The sequence below is a fragment of the Alosa pseudoharengus genome, unplaced genomic scaffold (genome assembly GCF_046254945.1).
Source record: "Alosa pseudoharengus isolate Yale_2024_CS ecotype anadromous, Long Island Sound unplaced genomic scaffold, YU_APseudo_1.1 YU_APseudo_1.1_scf_3, whole genome shotgun sequence".
NCBI lineage: Eukaryota > Metazoa > Chordata > Actinopteri > Clupeiformes > Clupeidae > Alosa > Alosa pseudoharengus.
Genome location: NW_027468718.1, coordinates 19697133 through 19719083, shown reverse-complemented (window position 1 = coordinate 19719083; position 21951 = coordinate 19697133). Strand labels below are relative to the sequence as shown.

General features: G+C 41.5%; 1 pseudogene; it reads left to right on the top strand.

The window, feature by feature from the left end:
* The first annotated feature begins 6737 nt into the window (after positions 1 to 6737).
* On the top strand, positions 6738 to 14962 carry LOC143099872 (uncharacterized; annotated as a pseudogene).
* Positions 14963 to 21951: the final 6989 nt, after the last annotated feature.

Here is a 21951-nt window from a genome sequence, read left to right as displayed (position 1 = left end):
CCATTCAAAAGGTCATTTCACCCGAAAACGACAACGCATACACGCTTAAAAGTGGCGCTTTGGACGTACTTGTGCATTTATATGAAAGTTTTACTTGGGTACATTCACAAAACACCATATGATGCATTTTGGCGAGAGTTACGCAGATGAAACGTGTTGTGTTCTTATGTTAAGAATAAAACCCTTGGAGTCCAACGTATGGTGAACACTGTCTAAGTGACTTTTATTGTCTCCCGAGCTCGTGCACTGACACCAGAACTCAGCCTTACATATCAATCCCTGATACAGCCTCTAGGTGCCAACTAATCGATACACGATCTACAGATCATTCCTACAATATACTACATCCTCCCTTTTTAAGCATGAGTCATCTTTGACTTAATAACTGAACCTGAAATGACATCTGTTATAGACAGTTAAATGATCTCCTTACATTGCTCAAAACATATCCTTTTAAACGAATTACATCATTTCAATCTCACCTTCTCCACAGCTTCTGTTGAATATCAAAACAAAGTCAAATACAACTCAGAAAACTCCCCCACATATACACACAGAGCCTGAACTTGACATCAGTGGGCTAAACTTCAGCATTAGCTTAACTCGAAGTCTCTGAACTTTGTAGGAAGCTTTACGTGTCTCCCACTTCTGGTGCTGCAGATGGGAGTAGCTGGAGTAGGACTGTTGTCTTCACAGGCGGGTGTGCCCTGGTCTTGCATGGCCTGTGACCCGGAATCCTCTTTTTGTGAATTGACTGGTTCCTCCAGCAGCTCAGCATTATCTTCTCTCCGCAGACTGGGGTGGATTCTCCTCAGATGACGTCTGTTTCTCCTGAAAGTGACACCACTGGGAGTTTGTGCATCATATGCACGTGGTTCTACTCTTTTGCTTAAGACTGTAGCTGGTTCCCATCCACGCCGTGTTGCCATGTGAACGGTGGTACCAGGAGCGAACTCTGAGTTGTAGTTATAGTAGTGCTCTTGTCTGGCTTGTAGATGTTTTAGCCTGGAGTGAAATCCATCTGGGATAGCCGGTTGTAGCACAGCTGTAGAGCTCGGCAAGGTGCTTCGTAGTACTCTTCCCATCAGAACTTGTGCTGGTGAAAACTCTGTGCCAGTCACTGGGGTGTTTCTAGGAGAGCTAAGTGTGGGTCTGTACCCGACTGTGTTGCCTTCTTAAGTGTGTGCTTTACCGTCTTCACCATCCTATCTGCGAGGCCATTTGATTGTGGATATCCAGGACTAGAGTGGACAAGCTTTATGCCCCATGAAACTGCAAACTCTTGCATCTCACAGCTCGCAAATGGAACATGGTCGCTTACCAGCTCTTTCGGAATTCCGTGTCTGGCGAAGACTGCTTTCATTTTGCGTATGACTGTGTAGGCAGTTTTGTCAGGTAGGTGGAGCACCTCTGGGTATTTCGACAAATAATCCACCATCACAAGGTATGACTGTCCATGAAGCTCAAAGATATCAGCTCCAATTTTCAGCCATGGCAACTGGTTCCTTCGTTGAGGTGAAAACGAAGTCCATAGAATCCAGGCTGCCTAGCAGCGTGAATAAAATCGCGCGCGTAAGGCAGCATGGGAAAACCCATGCTAATTGGACAGTTGAGAATGACAGGAAGCGAGTTGGAGAGAGAGTCGGGGTGGGATCCGGAAGGAACCACGGGGCGGGAATCGAACCCGGGTCGCCGGCGTACGATGCAGGTGCCCCAGCCAGTTGCGCCACGGCTGGGGCCCCCTGCAGGTTACTTTATTTGAACCTGGCCACTGAACAAAGAAAAACACCGGTCTACATTTAGGGGGGGAGAATTCTAAACTCCAGAATTCTGGTTGATGTAAAGTGCTATGTGCTGAGTAAAAAAAAAAAGTTACATGAATTTAAACATGACAATGCATGCAATCAGGCCGGACCTTAGGAACAAATTGGTTATATAAATTAGCAAAAACGTACACACAGAGAGTGCAAATGTGCTCGATGGTAATAAATAACACAGTTCTTCTTCATCACAAATTCAATAATAAAAAGGTAGCCTACATCAGCGAAGCGTAACCACTTGTGCAAATGCCGCGCCGAGGGCTACTCCCCTGCACAATACAACCAAATCCACCAATACACAGGCAACACACAATATTTACTAATTTACCACAGAAGTTTATTTAGACAAACAAAAAATAGATAACAGGACTGTTGGAAAGTAGGCAGATATAACAGGGCACCACCAGGGCAGTCACTCCTCCAATTAACAACATAGGCTAGAGAACCAAAACCCACCCCAGGTATAAATATAAATTCATGCAGACCCACAGCAAAGTTAGGTGACTATCGACACAGCATTCATTGGCACATCACAGGTTAAAGCACATAAAATCCACAGCAATTCATCAAGCCAACAACATCACAGTGATTTCATTCCACACCAGAGGGGGGCAGGGAAGGCCATTAACCAAAGGTCTGCAGGTGGCAACAGACCACTCCTGATGTCCCCAGCCCAACTCCTATAACAGTCCTGCACAAGATAAAATGAGTCCGTACTGGTCGGCGACCACTGCCGACCAGTAAATAAAAAGTCCAGACACAAAGCACAAGAAGATGGCACCAACCCACTCTCAAATGGCCTATTAGTGTCCGCAGTTCGTGGGATGCAGATCAGTGACGTCACGTTCTTGCGTAGGTAGAGTCGCGCAGTCCAGAACACCGCGAACGTGCCTTTGCAATTGCAGCAGCGTAGTGGCTCGAAGCTCCGCCTCCAGCTACAGGGGAATCACAACAGAACAACTCAGTGCATAGCTACAGCAAATCATTTAGATGGTGGCACGGCAGTTCCACCATCTAACAGATTGGAAGCATAACTTCCCTTCTCAAGACGAATTGAGAGCGTAGCAAGACAGATCATCCCTCGTAAGTCTTCATACTCCACTTCCTGGTTGTGATCCTTGTCAGACGCCAGTGTCCCAGTCGCGTTGCGCCTCCTGTCAACACACGAAAATCAGGGCACGATCTGCCACTCCAGGAGCGGCTATAGTATCAACATGCAGCGGGATAGACAGTTCAGACGTTCCTTAATCAAACACTTAGCTTGCGTTGTATGATCGGTCACTCTCCGGCGTCGGTCGCTCCATTGCTGCCCCCGGCTCCTTCCGTATCGTGACTTCTCCCTCCTCTGGAACTCTCGTGTCTTCCCCCACTCCCCCGTCCATCTGTCGGCCGTCCTTTTTATAAAGAGGAACACCCGATCCCCATCCTGTGTTTCCTCTGGCATCAATTAGTTCATTAAAAGTCAATTGCCATCAGTCAATCAGATCAGAGTCTCTCCTCCAAGCCACCATAAAGAGACTCATCAAGAATCCCATAAAAGTCCAAACACACAGCCTATACAGAACCCCACCACCTCATGATTGAATTATTACCTCTAAGTGAGAGCATTGGCATAAACATCAATGTATACAAATAAAACCATATACACATATACATATATGAATATACAAGACACTTGACACAAACACTGCAGCAACACCTAATTGACTCAGCAATGGTATATCACCCCCTATTCCTATTCTTGTTCTCAGCGGAGGCTCTTATTACACACAGAGAAATAAAGGTACCGGATTTCCTTGGTTTCTTGGTTCCTTGAAAGGTTCCTTGTTGTTAACGCATACCTGGCCAATAAAGCTGATTCTGATTGATCCTAAAAAGGTACTGTTGCTTTGTCGCCCCAGCAGTACCCTGGGGTACGAGGCTGCACCTTTATCATTGGTACATCTTTGTACCTTCTTGTACCTCTAGAAGAACATCTCTCTACCCCTTAATGACAAAAATGTATCTTTACATCCTGGTTCAAAACCGTACCCACTAGAAAGGTACAGAATTTGTATTATTAAAAAAACAATGGATTACATGTTTATTCAAAGATTAATTATTTTTCTGTGACGAATCGTTGGGCGTTTTTTGCTAAATAGGGCGGGATTTCGAACGTGATTGGGTGGAAATCACTCAATCAAATCTGGCAACACTTCTTGTAGCAGGGACATTTTCCTCAGTCTACTTCAGTCTTCACTGGATGGGAGTTCTAACACGTTAAAGCGAGTCAGATCAGATCTAGATCCGATCATATCTAAACAAACACCATATTAAAAGACCTCAGAGTGAGGAGCAGCCAACTTGCTTGAGGCAAGCAACCTGAAAAGTCTCACTAACACTATCTATATTTAGCGACTTCTTGAGTCTAGGCTAGACAGAAAAGTTAACTCATGTAGCCTATATTCAGAGCTCAATTATTCATGTAACAACTAATGTTGTTTTTTAGTATTTAAAAAAGGCAATCTGTTTTTTTCTTACTCTAACCTGTAGATAACCTCCGATGGGGTCATCTTTGGTCTGCTGGGAACATGGATCTTGGACTGCCGCTGAAGCCTAACAGGAGCGTTTACGTGAAACCTGAGGGTGGTGGTGAAAGCAGAAAATGTAAAAGAGGAGGAATATGATCATGTGATTTCATTTCATGATGAGGAAGATAAGCCCGTTGCAGAGCTTCACTGTAAAACTGAAACGGACATTCAAACAGACGTCGCAGAGTCATACAGCGGGCCTACCTACAGTGAAACACTACAGACAGCCGTGGAGATTGAAGTGAAGAAAGAAGATGATGAGCAGGAGAACGATTATCTGGTGGAAAGTAAGTCCTTTCAGAATATCATGCGTTAATCAGCGAGGTGTTGGGAAAATTTTCGAGGAAGCAAAGTGACGAAAGTATTTATGTAGTTAATTAGGGGGGTGGGGGCATTTTGCGCAATTCAATTCAATTAAATTCAAAAAACTTTATTTATCCCCAAGGGGCAATTTTCTGTATGCAGGCATAGTGACATATAAGACATAACACAGCATATAAGACAGGACAAAAGAAAGAACAGGACAGACAGGAGTGTAAGGGGGGGGGTTTAGTCCCAGGAGATGGATGAAGAGGGGGCTGGGAGCATATTCAAGTTCAAAAGGCGAATAGAATAGGTGGAGAATTCCGGTGTGATTTTGACCTAAAGTGTGTTGAAACATGATACCGAGTGTGAACGTATGTCGCATAGCTCATCTCGGCTTGTCCCCTGCACTCAGAAATCTGTCACTAGCTAGCCAATGCTACCAACAGTTTTTCGTTGGGGGTGCCTCGGGCATCGGCCTAGCCATGCAAATAAATCACTGTTTTACACCATTTACGAGGCTCAAAGTAGCTCCATACTTCATTGGTAGACTTCCGAGGGCCTTAACATTTAAAACGAGACATTGAGAACTTTGAAAAAGCACTGGTAGTTTATTTACAAGAAGATTTATACAGACAGTACCTTAAGGAATTTTACCGTTCAACGCCATCTTGAATTTAGTCACGATAAGTCGAGCGACGAGTATGAACGAACAGGTATGATAAGGGATCAGATTCCAAAAAATAATTCAGTGGAAATGCATGGATTCAGTTGCTTCCAGTAGCAGCAACTGGAATCCATGCATTTCCACGTAATTATTTTTGGAATCTGAGTGATGAGTGATAAGTGATGGCATTGTCCACGCCCACTTTCTCCTGGTATGCAAACTGTAACGGGTCAAGTGCATGGCGTACCTGGGTTCTGAGCATACCTAAGACCAGTCGCTCCATTGTCTTCATCACAGGTGATGTTAGAGCGACAGGTCTGTAGTCATTAAGCTTACTAGGGTGTAGCTTCTTAGGGACAGGGGTGAGACATGATGTCTTCCACAGTGTTAGAACTTGTCCAAGGCGTAGACTCAAATTGAAGATGTGCTTCAGTGGCTCCCCCAGTTCAGCAGCACAGGCCTTGAGTAGCCTTGGACACAGTCTGTCAGGCCCCGCTGCCTTATTGGTGTGAAGTTTCTTTAGTTGAGCTCTTACTTGATCTGCTGTGATGATGGGGGGTGTGAGGGGAGGGGGAGGGGTGCATCTGGGATCTGTGTGTCTGATGGCTGTTGACTGAGGTCGTTGTCACCTCATTGTTCGTGATCGCCATTTAGGGGAGGGGTGCAATATCCCTCGCGAACAAAAACATTTTTCTCAAAACAAGATAGATACCCCATGACCTTTTGGCGTCTATATGAGCATGTACAATTGTTTAGACATGTAATAGCTGGTTTTAAGTCTACCATGGAAGGTTATAATTTTATGGCTTATACTCCAGTTGTCAATAGAGAAATTCTATTGAATTCTTACTTCTGGAATCAGCTGTGGAGAGACTAACTGTTTAGCTTTATATGTTATTAATTAATTAAATAATTGATTTAGCATATTTTCCAACAAACATTCTGTCTGTTTATATATTTTTTCTGCCAGGCAACAACATGTGAAATTAAGTTGTAGCTGGCTAACGTAAACTCTGCATGGGGGGTAGTAAATTACTGGATATAGGCCTACAGTAGAACATCTGTCTATCATTCTAAATGCATGCGGAAACTCTTCCAGATGTATCAGAACACCCATATATAATTCTCTCATTCTAAGTCTCTATGGTAACTCTTCCAGGTGCATCAGAACACCCACACATAATACAACACCAGTTCCATGGACAGAATGATCAAATCAAGCTGCAACTGAATGAAGGACCATACTACTGCACTGTCTGCAGCAAGAGTTTCACGGCTCAGAGAGATTTCGAGAAACACCAGCAGACACACACTCTTAACATTAAGCAGGCGACAGCCAAAAAGTCTCATCAATGTACCGGAAAAGGTTTTACTCGCATGTCAAATCTTAAACAGCACATGCTAATACACACTGGAGAGAAGCCTCATAAATGTGCCCAGTGTGGAAAAGCATTTAAAAGACCTTCACAACTTAAACGTCACATGTGTACACACACTGGAGAGAAGCCTCATAAATGTGTCCAGTGTGGAAAAGGTTTCTCACTTCTTTCAACTCTTAAAACCCACATGCTAACACGCACTGGAGATAAGCCTCATAAATGTGCCCAGTGTGGGAGAAGTTTCTCACTTCTTTCAACTCTTAAAACCCACATGCTAATACACACTGGAGAGAAGCCTCATAAATGTGCCCAGTGTGGAAAAGCATTTAAAATACCTTCAAAACTAAAACGTCACATGTGTACACACACTGGAGAGAAGCCTCATAAATGTGCCCAGTGTGGGAGAAGTTTTTCACAAGTTTCAAATCTTAAATCCCATATGCTAACACATACTCTACAGAAACCTCATAAATGTGCCCAGTGTGGAAAAGAATTGACAAGATCGTCAGAACTTAAACAGCACATGCTAATACACACTGGAGAGAAGCCTCATAAATGTGCCCAGTGTGGAAAAGCATTTAAAAGACCTTCACAACTTAAACGTCACATGTGTACACACACTGGAGAGAAGCCTCATAAATGTGCCCAGTGTGGAAAAGGTTTCTCACTTCTTTCAACTCTTAAAACTCACATGCTAACACACACTGGAGATAAGCCTCATAAATGTGCTCAGTGTGGGAGAAGTTTCTCACTTCTTTCAACTCTTAAAACCCACATGTATACACATACTCTACAGAAACCTCATAAATGTGCCCAGTGTGGAAAAGCCTTTTCAAGATCCTCACAACTTAAACTTCACATGCTTTTGCACACTGGAGAGAAGCCTCATAAATGTACCCAGTGTGGAAAAGCCTTTTCAATATCCTTACAACTTAAACGCCACATGCTTACACATACTGGAGAGAAGCCTCATAAATGTGTTGAGTGTGGAAAAGGTTTCTCAGTACTTTCAGATCTTAAAAGACATCTGGCAATACACACTAAAGAGAAGCCTCATAAATGTGCCCAGTGTGGAGAAGCCTTTTCAATATCGTTACAACTTAAACGCCACATGCTTAAACATACTGGAGAGAAGCCTCATAAATGTTTCCAGTGTGGAAAAGCGTTTTCAACATCCTCAGAACTTGAACGCCACATGCTTACACACACTTGCGATAAGCCTCATAAATGTGTCGAATGTGAAAAATGTTTTTTACACATTTCAACTCTTAAAACACACATGCTATTGCACACTGAACAGAAGTCTGAAACATGTACCCAGTGTGGAAAAGTGTTTAAGTTATCCAGATATCTTAAATGCCACATGCTTACACATACTGGCAAAACCCGCATTAATGTGCCCAGTGTGGAATGACTTTTTGTGCAAGATCCTCACAACTTAAAGGGACATTCCACCAGTGGAGACATGAATATGTATTGAAAGTGGGTCATATATGTAGTAGAATAGTAGCATACATTTCTAATTTGGTGCCTTCTTAACCGTGAAAAAGGCAGAAAATGACTTTTTAGTGCTTGTGGATTGCAGACAACAATCCCCATAGTGCATTGCAATGGTCAGCTCAGCAGGCCACTCCCACTGTCGAACTCAATTGTTGAACTCCGCCCATAATCTGTCAACCAAGGCTAGAGCGTTGAGCTCAACTCTACGCTACCTGGAAATCATTTCACACAATTTCTAGTGAAGAGTTAAATTGCAAACTCATTAGTGAATTACTCCTGGTTTGTGTTTCAAAATGGTGTGCACTTGCATGGTACCGGGATGTTCAGCCAGCACAAGGAAAATACACAGAGTAAATTTTCATAGATTACCCAAAGAGTTGGAGTTGTGCAAAAAGTGGCTACGGGCTATCAATAACCCGAAGTTCGGAGAGGACACAGCCATTGAAGCACTAAAACATCTGACGGTGTGCAGTCTACATTTCAAGGCAGAAGACTTCGAACCCAACCCCTTAGGAGTGAAGAGACCCGCGCTTGTGAAAACCGCAATTCCGTCGATATTTACCTTGCCAGATGATGTCGACGAACAGCCAGGAACTTCTGGAACTAGCAGTGCTAGCTGCGCTAAACGCATTTGCCTGGAGGTAAGGTTCTTTCTGACTCGACTCTACTTCTCGACTGAGAACACACTGATATAGTCGTCTGCTGAAAAGCAGCACATCTCATATGCAGGGCTGCCAACTTTTTAAAAAACCTTGGAGTGAGATTTGGTGGGGCCAACCAAAATGTTGCTGCATAGGCTGCATAGGCTACATATTCAGCAGGATTATAACGTACAGCAAAAAAAAAAAAAAAAAAACTACATCAGTGGCCTACTACTAGGACCTCGGCCTGAACCTGCGTTCATCTGATGCTTTGTCGTCCTAAGGGTGTTTTGTAAGAATTTAAGAAATGTTTCAATTTCAATTGTGAAAATTTCAAAATAAATTCAGAGGTCAGACTTGCTTATTTTTATGGAAATATTTGTGCTGTAGCCTAAACTATTTTGCACTTCATATAACCATGCACACACAGGTGGAATAGTTATGGTGATATTGCAATAAGTTCACAGCCACAAAACATATTATGCTACATTTCACAGTTCCGAAATGGTCAAAAATGTGTGTACATTTCAGCACTCCATGAAATTATGCAGAAGTGGTCACCTGTGTTATTCAGCTAGATATTGGTCATCGTAATGGCCATCTAGCCTATAGCCTACATGATCTTCCTTTTTCAGGACGTACCCATATCTGGGAACTATGATTTGAATGTGTGCATGTGCATTATGTCAGGCTTTATATCAAGAGAAAAATATTTGTGTCTCATTATTTGATTTTCGTCATATTTTTGCATTAATGTTACTAGGAAGCATGCCAATAGAAATATATTCATTTATCTGTGTAAGTAGGATTGTCTGGAACCTGGCAATAAGAACCATGATAGTGGGATAGGCTAATCTATGGCTGAGCAATTTGCAAAAATGTATGTAACCTACTGACAAATAATTTACTTTAGAATACATTATAATTTTGCCCCAATAAGACTAGCCTATGTAGAAATGTGTTGCAATTTCAAAACCGGATTAGGAACCACTTATTGCACATAGGCTTTATATCCTCGTATTCGGTAGGCTACTGTTTGCTGTTTATTTGTGACATTGGGTTTGCCTTGTGTTGTGTGAAGGGTTAGTGAGATATTTAACCAAGAGTAATGGGTGTGCAGTGTGTGCAAAATGCAAATAATTATGATTAAATTGCATATACTGTAAGTTCAATGTTAATTTTCTCGCGAACCATTTATCACAGCAACCTGGCGCTAATATCATTGGAAGGCTTAGATTCCGCTGGTTCACATGTTCACACGTGTGATATCTGTATATGTTTAGTTTAGTTGAACCTCATCTGCCAGGTATTTGACCTACCAGGTTGACACTTCAGCGTGAAAAATACTCAATAATAAATACTCAAAGCATACCTGAAGCTGGGGAAATGCGCCTGGGATGGCTTTGTGAAGTAGGCCTAGCATCGCAAATGAGAGAAATTCTAGAAAATTCCACAGACAGGGGGTGCTCTTGAACCCCCTCACTGTCTCTGGAAGCAACTAGTCGATTACGAGTGGCTCAACAGGTAGATCTATTGGATAAACTCATCTTTCAGGCATTTGACCGACCGGGTTGACACTTCAGCGTGAGAAATCGGGGGTGTGGCGTGTGAGCGTGTGAAACTAATCAAATGTGTGTGTCTCACGGCCAATGCGTGAGAGTTGGCAGCCTTGCATATGATTTGGCTGTTTACAAAGTAAATATCTTGTATGTTTTGGTCGCTTGCTGTTCTAATGTGTCTGCCTCGCTAACTCCACTCGTCAGTAACGAGGAAGCAAAGTTAGCAATGCAGACATCCCAAGTCTCCCGGAAGTTCCGGGAGTCTCCCGCATATTGATAGCGGCTCCCTGACGCCCGCAAATTAGATAAAATCTCCCGGAATCTAGAGCGAGCGATCACGAGACTACGTGTGCATGTGAGTGTAGCGCGCACATGACGGGAGAGAGAGAGAGAGGGGTGGTGCGTGTGTGCCTGAGCGCATCCTGAATGGCCTGTTTCGCTAAATCAACCAATCAGTTTTTCAGTGTAGGCGGGCTTTGTTCAGTGTATAGGAACAGGAGCGTCATAGCAGGCAGTCAGTGCCTAAAAAAAAGGAAAATGTAAGACCCATTTCAAAGTGTAGGCTACCCTTGTCTCATAAGACTAAAAAATAATAATAGGCCTAGTCTTGCACAGTGCACTGTTTGTAACAGTGACTTTAGCACATATGATTGCAAAAGACAAATGACACAAATGATTGCAAAAGACATGTTGAGGTGAGTTTAACAAGTGTCAATTGATGTGCATATTATTCAGGCCTATAGCCTACTAAATGGCTAGTTGCCAAGGTTGGGATATCTGGCAATGTAACGTTAGACACTTATGAATATCGTGTCCACTGTGTGTTAGCTGCATAAGTTTGCTATTAGTGATGTAAATCCACCATGTTTTACTGTGTTAGTGTGACGTTATTCAAATGTTTTTAACATTATTGAACGTATGACATTTCAGACTAAAACGACGTCGATTGCAGCGTTGTTGTCCTCATCATCAAAAGAGGGTGAATCCTATATAGCGCCAGCACCAATGTTATCAACACCAGTCAAGATTCCTCCCTCTGTCCAAGCAGTTTGTAAGTAGCCTACATAATATTATCTCTAATCATGGCTGCAGTGGAGGCTAATCTAGGGTGACCAGATTTGGGTTTGTGAAAAAGAGGACACTTCAGTGTGTGTGTGTGTGTGTGTGGGGGGGGGGGGGGGGGGGGGGGTGTCAACAGACATGGTGACTATGTATGATAATGAGCTTGATTGGCCGGCCCAACGCTAACAGAAAAACACTGCCTCAAAGACTATTTTGAACACTTGAAAGTTTTCAATATTTGGATGGCAACCCATCTTTAATGTTGCATATCTCTAAATTTGATCCAAGGTGTTTCTGAAAATACAAACTGAATCTTTTACAGTAGCCTAGCTCTATAATTTTGAACAATCTGTTTTAGAGCTTAATAATCCTGACCTGTGAAAACAGTTGTGTTGATGGGGACTGATGTAAATATGTTGTCCATTTTCTTATATCTATTCAATCATGTCTGGTCTATTATTAGGCCTACCTCTTTTCAATCCATTATTATTAGATATTTTTTTTGTAAAGAAATAGGCCTTCATCTATCCCCTATGTTATGCCCACATATTTAATTCACCTGCATATAGGCTACAGTAGCCTAGATAGAGGATTATTGACATCTGCTGTTGTCAGTGTGCAGGCTATCCCTTAAAGGCAGTTTAAAGGGATAACCAAAGTGCAGTTTCCTACCCAAAGCTAGAAAGTTGCTAGGTCGGCAATCGTCCAGAGAAGGCCGCTCAGACAATGGCAGAAGTGTTCGTCATGTTATATTTTTTACAGTCTATGGTTATGAGTTGATGTGCCATCAAAATGTTTTTGGAGACGTAATGTTAAGGTCGAAAAACTCTGTCACTTTAGCTAATGAGCTCTCACCCCTCGCTGCCGTTTCGATGCTTTGCTGAATATTGTGTAGCCTACCTGTAGGTCGGTCGTTGGCACCTTTATTTGCAACCGACATGTAAGTGCCTGCTTAGCTTCATGTTGATATCGACCGAGACAAAAACATGGAAATTTACGTTTTAATTCGTCAGTGAACTTACACTAAACAAGGAAGTTTGCGCTATTGAGGTGACTGACTGACCAATTAAATGTTTGAGATTACTATCGACCAATGACGGTAGCTAAGGTCAGGCTCAACCATGGAGGTATTGTATATAACTGGAGAGAGTGACTAAGTCCCGCCCCCATTCATTTCAATGGCCCATGCTAGGCTAGCTACTTCAGCCAAAAAAGCATGAAATTGACCGCAGCCATCTTTACGAAAATGGCGTTTCATGGGTGTTCGTTTCCGGCACCAGCTAGAATTAGCCTATTAGATTCCACGTTACAGACGGAGACAACGTAAGGTACAACGGATTGGACATTCCCTCAGAGGAAAAGAAGTTGTTCGGGAACGCGCTTCACCTCGTTATAAGCGCAAATTCATTTAATTGGTTGGGATAACATTTTGGGAATGGTGGTAAAGTTTGCCCTGTCTCTGAAGTCCTAGGTTATTTAATGTGATGTTCATATGTGATAATAAACGATGCGAATCAATATTGTGTCACTTTAGGCTTCACAAATAATGATCCCTAAATACTATATTTGGACAGGTTGTAGGACTATTACGCAATAGGCTATCCAACGAAAATGACTATTAATTAAGTAGACATGGTATGTATGAAACGTGTGGATAGCTGGGATTTTTGCTGCATCCAGTGTGAATTTGCAGCTTGTTAAGCCTAGGCTACATTTGCAGGCAGACGAAATGAAGCCAACGCAAGTTAAACTTCGATAGAAGCGCACATCCCTCGGGTATTGTGGTTCGAGCAGGCATAGAGTCTGCAACTGTTGTTGGACATTTGGCTTTTGCCTCGACGGGCAGCCTGAACATTTAAATCAAATGCATAGCCTAATCATGTCAATGTTGCAAGAAAGCAAACGAAATAAGTCATTGACATTTGTTTAGTTTTAAATCACTTGGCGAGACAGGTTATATGATCCAGACGTTGCGTTCTACAGAACTACAGCCTGTGCGTTTTAAAAAAGTCTTCATACACAACGCAATGAGTAGGCTAATAATTGGATATAGGTCATTGCTATGCATCTGCCAAAGTGTATGGTCATAGTCAGTTACTTTAAGGTAATTACTTGGCACCCCGCATATACGGCAAATATAGCCTAATATGACAACATTAACATTTTTCTTTTATTTACACAAAGTCCGGTAATACAGCCTAAACCATGTAGGCATTAAGTCAAGTATCAGTAGCTTAATCCAAGTAGTTAGTTGTTTTATTTGTCGTCTTCCAGAAATGCAAACCAACATGGACGCGCGAGGACGCTCGTGCCCAACACTAAACTCGTGCATGAGCTGTCATCTACCAATCAGCATGTAAAAACTGGTGCCGGAAGTTGCAACCATGTAACGCCATGTTTTCAAAAATGTCGGCGGCCAAATGCCATGCTAAGTGGCTGAAGCTAACCCTTCAAATCCTGACCCCCTGGGCTCAACACCCTACACTTTCCACTCAATGCAAAGCGAACTGTAGGGGGAGGGCGTGACTAATATGTGAATGAAAGACATACCGGTAGATATATAGGCTATCTATGAATGAAACATGAATGAAAGAGAGAGCAATGCAAATTCGCTGTAAACATGTTTGAGGCTAGAATAAACAAAATCCCGGACGACTTTGAAATTCCGCCCGGACACATTTTTAGGTTTCAAAAAGAGGACAAGTCCGGGCAAAAGAGGACGTCTGGTCACCCTAGCTAATCGCAAGTAAACGCAGTTTACCCACCACTGAATTTCAGAAATAGTTTATCCACCTCTTGATAGAGTTTATCCACCACTCAACACATTTAATGCACTTCCTAATAGAGTGTATACACTCATGGAACTATCTACTACTAGTAGCCATACCACTAGTAAACAGTAATCTTCACCATTATCATATATTCTGAATGTCTTAAAATGTATTAAAAAAAAAACAAAAAAACATCCAGTAGCGCTTTTCCTTACTGCAGTTTAGCCTACCCACCTCTTGATGAACAGATGAAAGGCACTAGAAAACAGGTGGAAGTGCATTCCATACCATGTGGTCAATGAACACCGATGGACTGACACGGATGGAAAGCGGCATCACTGTGACCATGCTCCTCTAACAGCTGAGGAGCAGAAGAAGAGGATGTGGCTGAAGAAGGACTCAGTGGCATATCAGGACTTTGTCGTCTTTGATAAAAGGCTTTTGAAAGATCTTCAGAAGATGGCCCTCTTCAAACATACTGGTAAGAACTGACACCCTTTTTACCCAGATGTTTTGAACATATCCTATTGAACATATTTAATTAGTACTATATATTCTCTTTTTCACACAGGGCCACTGGAGATCTTTCACAGAGCTCTCTTGAAGTACCTCCCTAAACGCCAGGCCTTCTCCTACGAGGGAATGAGGGAGAGGGCCTACCTCGCCATCATGGAACATAATGAGAACTAACATAATGCCTAACATTGCCCCTGTCCCAAAGCCGCCAAGGAAAGCTGCAACATCATCATTCAAGAGCCGCTTCTGAGACGTCAGCTCTACATTAACCCATTTCTCACAAATATTTTGTAATATTACCATGTCTTATATGTCTTTGTCTTATATGGTCTTTTGACCTTGTCCTTGCACTGCCTTACCTGTTTGCACTGCCATTGAGCACCTTACTATACATACTCAATCACAGGGTCAATACTTACAATACAATACTTTTTTTATAGTGCCGGTAGTCTGTTAGGCGAAATTGTCTGGACAAAACATTGAGCACAAAGTGAGTGATGGTCTTTTAGCCTAGCGTGCCACAGTAGCTAGCATAACTGCAAGCTATTTGTGCAATGAACATGCCACGTTAGCGTGTTAGCAAGATTACTCCTTGACATAGTAACAAAGAAAATAAACTTACTTTACAGAAAGACGTCCATGTAGCTTTGGCTGCTGTTTCCAGTTGACCTTAGGTGTTCTAAAGTAGGTCTCCAGGACGCCACTATCCATGGGGTGAGAATGGGGTGATCAACAACACACACGTCCGTGTCATCCTCCGATTCCGTGATTTCGTCCAGAAGAAATCGGCACTGCTGGAATTCTCGGCAGCAGACAGACTCTTGTTCTGTTTCCATTGGCGCACAGTGAGAGACACCAATCCGCCCCTCGTCGGGCTCCTCGTCCGCGGCAGGCAGGTCGTCTGCCTCGGCTGTTGTGGCAGCAGCTTCAGCTGCCTCCTGTTCCTCCATAGCCCTCAGCTGCTCGTCGCTATATTGTGGCTCATAAAGATAGCCACGAACATCCGTTTCTACTATAACTTCAAAATCCCAATCCTCCATATTGCATCCGTCTGCATATTCGGTAGGGCCTACCTTTGGCCATGTTTTCTGCAGGTTTCTGCAGGTCTCCGCCAGTGAAGTCAAATGCACTGGCACTGATCTGTGATAGGTCTGTTAGTGCATTAGGTCCAACCCCCTATGGGCGGGGTTGAAAGGGTGGGAACTAGCGCTTGTAGTCTCAACTGAAATCCCCCCCTCTTACACTTCCTCCGACAATGACACAAAATGACAATTTTTGAGTCATTGTGGAAGGAAGTGTAAAGAGGTGAACACGGATTTCTCCCGTCTCAGTGGGAAATGAGAGAGTGTTGCATGACCATTCAAAAGTATGACTGGGTTTCTAACAATGCAAAGCCTAATGCAAATGGGTGGAGTGTTCCTTTAAAATTCAAATGCCTACACACACTGGAGAGTCTTATAAATGTGCCCAGTGTGGAAAAGCTTTTACAACATCCTCACAACTTAAACTTCACATGTTGTTACACACGGGAGAGAAGCCTTTTAAATGTGCCCAGTGTGGGAAAGCTTTTAATTTCCACTTAAGACTTAAATATCACATGCTATTTCACACTGGAGTGAAGCCTCATCAATGTCCCCGGTGTGAAAAAGCGTTTGAAAGAGCCATAGATCTTAAACGCCACTCACTAACACATGCTGGAGAAAAACTTCATAAATGTATCCAGTGTGGCAAAGGTTTCACACTAATTTCAAATCTTAAAGGCGAACTATGCAGGTTTTTTAGCTTAATTTACCTTAATTTACCTTAACTTAACAGCTTCGGAGTCATTGGAATGGTTATATGACTTTTTTCGGGTTAAATGGTGGCCGTCTCGCTTCCCCCTAGTGCCTGTGAGCGGAAAAACCACCCTTGCAACTTTGGGCCGGCTGACGGCCTCACTGTCAGGAAGTATAACGAGTGTGACAAATTGCTTTGCTGCATTTAAATACACATACACGCCGGCGAAAAAGAAGCGAAAACCGAGAAAACAGCAAAGAAATTGACAATACTGCATAGTTTCTCTTTAAAACCCATATGTACACTCATACTGAGGAGAAGCGTGATAAGTGTGTCCACTGTGGAAAAACATTTATTATGTGACATCCACAATAAGTGAGATATCAACAATAACAATAAGCGAGATATCAACAATAACAACAGAATAAGCGAGATATCAATAATAACAATACGCGAGATATGAACACTCTTAAACGTCTCATGTTTACACATACTGGAAAGAAGCCTCATATTTGTGCAATGTGCAAGAGGTTTTACAGAATCTTCAACTCTTAAATCCAATATGCTAATACACACTGGAGAGAAGCCCCATAATTGTGCCCATTGTGGAAGAGGTTTTGCACAACCTTCCAACTTTTAAATCCCATATGCTAATACACACTGGAGAGAAGCCCCGTAATTGTGCCCAGTGTGGAAAAGCATTTTTAATGTCCACATATCATAAGCAAGTATTTTCACATCATACTTTCCCAGATATATGGGTAGCCTAGACTGTCCTGATGAAAGGGTTTATGAAATGAAAGCATGTAGCTGGCCCCTTACAATGACCAAGATAAGTGCTTATAAGTAAAGGTAGTAAAATAAATTACACTGAAAATAGTGTAGGCCTCCAAGGGGTTCATTTCACATTGTTGGAAAACATTTGCAAGCAATAAACAAGAGAAAAAAATATTAATTGTGGAAATTTTTTAAAATGTACGTAAATTAGTTATATTTTTACATAAAATGTACAGTACAGGACAAAAGTTTGGACACACCTTCTCATTTCAATGGATTTTCTTTATTTTCATGACTATTTACATTGTAGATTCTCACTGAAGGCATCAAAACTATGAATGAATGCAAAGTTATTTGGCCCACAGATGAATATTTGTCAAGTTATGGCTTGCTGAATATGGTATTAAATAAAAAAAGAAACTTTGAAGAAACTAGAATATAAGACATGTTTTCAGTTATTTCACACTTTTTTATTAAGTACATAATTCCATGTGTTCATTAATAGTTTTGATGAATCCACAATGTAAATAGTCATGAAAATAAAGGAAACATATTGAATGAGAAGGTGTGTCCAAACTTTTGGCCTGTACTGTATGTAAATATGTTAAGTAATGTACGTAAACGAATGTAATCTTTTGTTATTAAAATGCATGGTACTTGTTAAAAAAGTAACCCCACCCACACCTAGTTTTTTTTAACTGCTTACACAATAAATCTTTGCTTGTCACACAATTTTCTAAACATGTCTTCCAAACATCATAACCCCACACCAAATCTGCAAAACCATACACTAATTCTCAATGTTTGACTCAGTTTTCAATTTACTAAAACACATTTTGCAAAACACCACACACAATTTTCTACTTGACACATTTCATGACATGATTTGACATGATTTCGCTTTTCAAACACAACCCATCAAAATGCCACACTAAATCACATGCTTCACTCTCTCTCTTCACATGTGTAAACACTCATTACTTTACGGAACACTATCCAGTCATTGCCTTAGTATAGGCCTACTCTATTATGTAGGTATGGACCCTTTCAATCTGACCCTAGACGATTTCAGAACCAATGCAGATACTTTGAAAGGAATGTTCTACAAAAAGTCAACTTTATGTACAGTAAAACTTGTCTTTTTTACTATGTTTGTGTCTCCCCAAGTTACCATTAGCTCAATACATTTTTCTATAGACCTATGAATACATACACAACCCCCCCCCCAAACACACACACACACACACACACACACACACACACACACACACACACACACACACACACATAAACACACACACACACTTTTCTTTGGAAAAAGCAAAGTAATTTGATAGTAGTCAGTCATTTCCATAGGTAAAATCAGCTTTTTCAGAACTCCATGTACATCTGGTGGTCATTGTATTTTGCTTTGCTTTGTTCTTATTGGCTGTAAAATACTGTATTCGCAACAGCAAATTATTTGGGAAAAATCACTATTTTCTGGTTTCAATATTGCTTGCATTTTTACTTTCACTCTTGTATGGAAATACATAAAGCCTATGAAAGACAGAAGAGCGTTAGGTTTTGAGCAACAGTGTGTACATGATATATCCAAAATGTCATATTATGACAAAAGTGTTTGTAATGTGAGGCGAATGTTTGATTTAAAGATCTCATTTTAAGTGTTTATGACATTTTGAATGTTGTGTGTCATTTTGCTGGAGATTTGAGGCATTTTGCATTTTGTGAGAGCAATTGTTGGTTTTGTGTGTGTGGAGTTTTGAAAAATAGACACAGAGTTTTGAAAACGTGTGTAAACAGTTGTAAAAAACTGTAACCCTTAATATCTTTAAGCTCATATTCTGTGAATACCTCAAGTATAAATGGGTAAATGACTGTAATGAAGTGTTACATATTGGTGATCTGCACCTTACAGTAGAAATCTGGCGATTTTTCAGACAGATCTCCATTTCTCGAGGTCACCTAGTTGGTGGTGCGAAAAAACAGCCCCCATGTGTAATGCGCCCCTAGATGTGTAGCGCTGTAGCTGCCTGGCTGCTTTAACCAATTGTTTTGTTATTATTCGTACCGACAGTACGGAAATATCAAGTATGCTGCTCATGACGAAATTAACTGAGGTGAACTTCTCCCCACTGTAGAATGTATAATAATAATAATAATAATAATAATAGGTTACATTTATATAGCACCTTGAGGGTGTGTTATATCAACACCTTATCAGAGATAAACTCCATCTGCCAACTAAGTGTGGTTCCCACACTTGATGTGCTAAATATCTTCAACCTCAAGTATGTTGCTAATGAGGAAAGATAATTGTTACTTGGATTAGGTGAACTTCTCCCCACTGTGGAAAGTATAATAATAATAATTATTATTATTATTATTATTATTATTATTATTAAGTTACATTTATATAGCACCTTGAAGGTGTCAACACCTCATCAGAAAGCTACTTTTCTTTACTATCCCTTTCTGCATTCCACAGTGGGCAGAAATTCACCTTGTTTAAATAACAATTCTATTTCCTTATTAGCTGCATACTTGAGGTTGAAGATATTTAGGCATTTCAAGTTTCTCACATACTGGAACCTCAAGATACATAGCCTTATGGTTCTCTTATTCAGTCCTGCACTGGATTTGAATTAGGAACCTCGGGCTCAGATATTTTTTTTTTTTTTTAAACACACATATTATATTGGCCTATTGATTATAATATGGTTAATTGAAAGCTTTGGAATAAAGTCAGCTAACATTAGCGGTATTGTACACTACCATAGAACCACTATAGAAGTCGTGTAGTGGAACTAGTAATTTGTCTGGTGGGTGTTTTGGGTGTTTTAAATTAGGATCCTCGGGCACAGATATTGTCATTGGTTTTAGAAGTTTCTTAGTATTTTATGCCCCCAACGTTGTCTTCAAAGCAGCGCTGCCTGGAAGGCACTATGGTTAGGCATGGGTTAAGGTTAGGATTAGGGTTAGGTTTAGGATTAGGTGCCTTTAAATCAACGGTGGCAGCGCTCCCTGGAAGACAGTGTTGGGGGCATAAAGCGTTTTAAATGTCACGCATACTATTGTTAACAATATATCCATACAGACAGTCTACTTATAAATACTTAGGAATTTAGGAAGTTGATGATCAGCTGAAGTTTGATAAATGTGACACTGCAACAATGGATATTTTTCCTAAGGAAATTAAATAGTTTTAATGTGGACAGTTATATCTTGAATTGGAGCTGTTTTATAAAGCAGCCCTCCAGAGTATCTTGTCCTTTGGTTTGATTTGTGTTTTTGGTAACATGCCACGCAGGATCAGGACAGCGCATGATGAAAATGGTGTGTGCGTGCGTGCGTGCATGTATGCGTGTGTGCGTGTAGTAGAGTTATTGGGTGCGGAATCTGCATATTGTGCATCTGTATTTTAGGGCTGAAACGAGTAGCCTAACTGAATAATTCGATTACAAAAAATGATCGAGGAAAATTCTCTGCCTCAGCTTAGTTTAATTCCTATTACTTGCGTTACATGGCCTGCTCAGCTCAGGGATTATTGTTTCACATGGACTGTTATTACTGACGCGTTACTGACGCATTTTTTTATTAGGTTTACTTGCCTCTATTTGCTTTACCTTAACATACAATGGTATTGTAGCCTACATAGCTTTGTTCATGAGTTTCCGTGCTGGCTGGACTTAGCTGCTTATCCAAACAATACGGTTGTTTCCCTGTGCGACAGAAAGACGCAGGCATAATTGCGTCAAATTATGTCAAAAGTTAGCTTCCCTACAACCGGACATGCTAACTATTATTCTTACGGGAACCCAACGTTACGTACGAGGTAGTTGAGCCTGTTTTGCATTCTATTGTTCATGTAGATCAGCGGTTCCCAAACTTTTTTCCCCGCGGACCACCTTCTACATCCTGACTCGTGTACCCCCACCATCCGAAAAGTAACACATTCTATAGACGCATTCCAGGCATCATGTTTAATTAGCTGCCCTACATGATAACAAATAACAAAATTAAAATGTGCAACGGTCTATGAACTCTCACGCTAAAAAACAGTGTGGAGATCAACATTAGACTGGTTAGATACTGTAGCACCTCACTGCAAACCACGTACTGTGGCTTTGGGTAGTCTGTCTCCCAATCCACGTGAAGCCTAGGCTAGAAGTCTCGTCCTTTCTTTTATCCACCTGCGCTCCACCTCCACCTTCATCATTCTGCCCCCCATCGTTACCTGTCTCCTGCTCTGTTTCTGCTTTTCTTCTTCGGTCGATTTAATTAGTGTGTCATAATCATATCAGTTGGAGTCATCGGGTGGCAATGTGAGTATTTTGACAGTCTTTCTCACTATTCTTCTTTTTTAGAAACTTTTGGGAAATATTTAGCCAAGCCCAGTTATACATGAGAAACTGGTCAAATGTTGTATTACTATATACTATCACACCTTACTCAATAACTTGTTTCAGGTGACCACATGTGAGATACCTCAGGTGGAGTCAACCCAGTAACAGACTGACACCCAGATTGTTCTGCACCTGCTGTATGCCGCTCAACTGGGGCACAAGGTGGCTGTGGTGAGGACTCCAGACACAGACATTTTCTTCATC